Source organism: Elephas maximus, chromosome 9, assembly GCF_024166365.1.
Source record: "Elephas maximus indicus isolate mEleMax1 chromosome 9, mEleMax1 primary haplotype, whole genome shotgun sequence".
Lineage (NCBI taxonomy): Eukaryota > Metazoa > Chordata > Mammalia > Proboscidea > Elephantidae > Elephas > Elephas maximus.
Window position 1 is genome coordinate 17694831 of NC_064827.1, and position 4715 is coordinate 17699545.

Sequence of the window (4715 nt, forward strand, 5' to 3'; positions counted from 1 at the left end):
CTTTCTGAACTGAGGGATGACAAATAGTAAATGGTCAGTCAACATTAACATTTTAATCCCATTCTATGAGTTTAACTATGCCTGCAAGCCTGGGGAGAAAATCTCCCTCTAGTACAGTATTTATTCTGAGCGACACTTGGTGGTGGCTATGCCAAGTAACCACCACGTGTCTCTCAATTTGTCGTACTGTGGTGGCTTGTGTGTTGCTGTGATATCGGAAGCTATGCCACTGGTATTTCAAATGCCAGCAGGGTCACTTATGGTAGGCAGGTTTCAGTGGAGCTTCCAGACTATGAAGAGGAACCTCACGGTCTACTTCTGAAAAATTTGGCCAGTGAAAACCTTATGAATAGCAGCAGAACATTGTCTGATATAGTGCTGGAAGATGAACGCCCCAGATTGGAAGGCACTCAAAATATGACTGGGGAAGAGCTGCCTCCTCAAAGTAGAGTTGACCTTAATGACATGGATGGAGTAAAGTTTTCAGGACCTCCATTTGGTGATGTGGCACGACTCAAAATGTGAGAAGAGACAGATGCAAACATCCATTAATAATTGGAACATAGAATGTACGAAGTATGAATCTAGAAAAATTGGAAGTCATCAGAAATGAAATGGAACTCATAAAAATCAATATCCTAGGCATTAGTGAGCTGAAATGAACTAGTACTGGCCATTTTGAATCAGACAATCATATGATCTACTATGCTGGGAATGACATATTGAAGAGGAATGGTGTCACATTCATCATCAAAAAGAATATTTCAAGATCTATCCTGAAGTACAGCGCTGTCAGTGACAAGATAATATCCAATGCTCCTACAAGGAAGACCAGTTAATGTGACTATTATTCAAATTTCTGTACCATCCATTAATGCCAAGGGTGAGGAAATTAAAGATTTTTACCAACTTCTGCAGTCTGAAATTGATTGAACATACAATCAAGATGCATTAATAATTACCGGTGATAGGAATGCAAAAGTTGGAAACAGGAGATGTGGATGTGGTTTCAGAGAGGGGGAAGATTATTTCTACCTGGTACATGTGGATGCTAGGTGGGACTTTGATGGACAGCATTCTCAATTTATTAATGAAGCATGACTTTTATTGAACAAGACAAACTGGGTCAAACATTTGAAGATGCCTTTAAGGTACTGAGGCAACATTCAATTGGCAATCTTCAGTACTCCCCAGATTACAAAAATTACCTGGCTTTCATCAACCATTGCCCTCATGTCAGAGGAAACTCCAACTGCTATTGAATGTTGTCTACAGAGGAACCAGTCTATAACTGGAGAACTGTAATGACAGGAAGAAGGTTTGAATACCTTCATGAATGCCTGTGTAACCTTGAGATGGCATCTTGTATTCAGTGGGTAGATAAAACCAAAGGTATCTTTCAGTTTGTATCAAAAAACAAAGGAAGACTTGCGGAATTTTGGGAAAAAGAAAAGACAACTAGAAGACCATGACTTACCAGAAAATGGCCAGAGCACTGAGGAACCAAAAAAAAAGAATTATGGAAGAACTGAGAATATCACCAAAATCTCAAGAAGGCTAACTTACCAGTTCAGTAAGGTCATTCTCCAAAGACTCTCCATCTTATTTCTTGGGAAAAGATATCTTCTACTCATAGTACATCCAACCTGATCAAGAATGTTTCTGGGTTTGGGGAGTATGGCTTAAGGGGACTTCTAAGTCAATTGGCAAAATAAAACTATTACGAAAACATTCTGCATCCCACTTTGAAATGTGGCATCTGGGGTCTTAAATGCTAACAAGCGGCCATCTAAGATGCATCAATGGGTCTCAACCCACCTGGATCAAAGGAGAATGAAGAACACCAAGGTCACACGACAACTATGAGCCCAAGAGACAGAAAGGGCCACATGAACCAGAGACTTATATCATCCTGAGACCAGAAGAACTAGATGGTGCCCGGCCACAACCGATGACTGCCCTGACAGGGAGCAAAACGGAGAACCCCTGAGGGAGCAGATCAGTGGGATGCAGACCCCAAATTCTCATAAAAAGATCAGACTTAATGGTCTGACTGAGACTAGAGGAATCCCGGTGGCGGTCATGGTCCCCAAACCTTCTGTTGGCCCAGGACAGGAACCATTCCTGAAGACAACTCATCAGACATGAAAGGGACTGGACAATGGGTTAGAGAGAGATGCTGATGAAGAGTGAGCTACTTGTATCAGGTGGACACTTGAGACTGTGTTGGCATCTCCTGTCTGGAGGGGAGATAGGAGGGTAGAGAGGGTTAGAAACTGGCAAAATTGTCATGAAAGAAGAGACTGGAAGGGCTGACTCATTAGGGGGAGAGTAAGTGGGAGTATGGAGTAAGGTGTATATAAGCTTATATGTGACAGACTGACTTGATTTGTAAACATTCACTTAAAGCTCAATAAAAATTATTAAAAAAAAAGAAAAGAACATTTTTGGTTAAGTAACTGGAATGCAAGTTATAATCATACATGTGCCAATTACCATGAGCTAAATCACTCTGATTGCAAAATATATCCTCACGTTTAATGGTTTCCTGGCATCAGAAACCTCTATCAGCTTCAGGATTTTTCTCTTACACAGATATTGAAGAGTGGAAAAAAAAAAATTGCTTAACTTGTTGCTGTCTTTTCTAAATTAGCATACCATCTTTACTAACATTGGTGGAAAATTCTGCCAGTGAACAACTTTAAAATGACCTCCTCCCATTTAGAAGTATAGACTAACCATCCTTGCTTATGACTGCTCTCTATGCTACTACTTTCTTCTAGACTAACAATGTCAATAAAGATGATTTGATTTATAGATTGATTTAGGGATTTTCTGTCATACACTCAGGTGAAAAATTACTCCAACATATATCTGATGGCTTTAATGACAAAACAAAAATAATTGCGTATTACATACACATTTTCATCATTCAAGATACAATTCTTATCAACATTAGTTCACGGCTTTAAAAACTCCCATAGAGGATAGTAGTGATGGTTATACAATATGATGAACATAATTAGTGCCACTGAATTGCATATGTAAAAAGTGTTGAATTGGCAAATGTTTTGCTATACATATTTTTTGCTACAATTTAGAAACAAAAGGCAATTAAAAAGAAAAAGTAATGGACAAATTTAAAAATATATACCAATAAAAACTTGCGTGGATTAAAAAAAAGTTGGAAACAAAGAAGAAGAATTGGTAGTTGGAAAATATGGCCTTGGTGATAGAGAGGAGGCCAGAGATCACATGATAGATTTTTGCAAGACCAACGACTTATTCATTGTAAATACCTTTTTTTCAGCAACATAAATGGCGGCTATAGGGTTGCTATGAGTCAGAATCAACTCCACGGCAATGGGTTTGTTTGTTTTGTTTCGTTTTTTCCTTTTTTACACATGTGGGCCTCGCTGGATGGAATATGCAAGAAACAAATAGACCACGTTTGTGGAAAGAGACAATGCAAAAGCTTAATATAATCAGTCAGAACAAGGCCAGGAGCTAACTGCAGAACAGACCTTCATTTACTCATACGCAAGTTCGAGTTGAAGAACAGGAAAATTAAAAAACTCCACGAGAGTTCAAGTACAACCTTGAGAATATCCCATGTGAATTTAGAGACAATCTCGAGAATAGATTTGACATACTGAACACTAACGACCAAAGACCAGATGGGTTCTGGGATGACATCAAGCAAATCATATACAAAGGAAGCAAAAGGTCATTAAAAAGACAGGAAAGAAAGAAAAGACCAAAATTAATGTCAGAAGATACTCTGAAACTTGCTCTTGACTGTAGAATAACCAAAAATAAATGGAAGAAATGATGCAGTAAAAGAGAGAACAGATTTCGAAAGGCAGCTCAGGAAGACCAAAGTATTATGATGAAGTGTGCAAAGAACTGGAGTTAGAAAACCAAAAGGGAGGAACACGCTCAGGATTTCTTAAGCTGAAAGAACTGAAGAAAAAATTCAAGCCTCGAGTTGCAGTATTGAAGGATTCTACAGGAAAAATATTAAATAGCACAGAAAGCATCAAAAGAAGATGGAAGGAATACACGGAGTCACTGTACCAAACAGCATTCAGCCATTTCAGGAGGTAGCATATGATCAAGAACCAATAGCACTGAATGATGAAGTCCAAGCTGCACTGAAGGTGTTGGCAAAAAACAAGGCTCCAGGAATTGACAATATCAATTGAGATGTTTCAACAAAGAGATGCAACACTGCCAGTGCTCAGTCATCTATGCCAAGAAATTTGGAAGACAGCTACCTGGCCAACTGACTGGAAGAGATCCATATTTGTGCCTTTTCTAAAGAAAGATGATACAACAGAATGTGGAAATTATTGAACAATATCATTAATATCACATGCAAGCAAAATTTTGCTGAAGATCATTCAAAAGTGGTTGCAGCAGTACATTAACAGGGAACTGTCAGAAATTCAAGCCGGATTCAGAAGAGAATGTAGATGAGAGATGTCATAGATGATGTCAGATGGGTCTTGACGGAAAGCAGAGAATGTCAGAAAGAAGTTTACCTGTGTTTTATTGACTATGCAAAGGCATTCAACGGTGTGGTTGATAACATTGTGAAGAATGGGAATTCCAGAACACTCCATTGTGCTCATGAGAAACCTATAGATAGACCAAGAGTCAGTCATTCGAACAGAACAAGGGGATACTGCTTAATTTAAAATCTGGAAAGGCAT

The 4715-nt window shown here is 38.7% G+C and overlaps 1 pseudogene; it reads left to right on the top strand.

Annotated features, from left to right (window-relative positions):
- Positions 1-1097: 1097 nt before the first annotated feature.
- LOC126082384 (transcription factor Spi-C-like) lies at positions 1098-2541 on the top strand (annotated as a pseudogene).
- The last annotated feature ends 2174 nt before the right edge of the window (positions 2542-4715 follow it).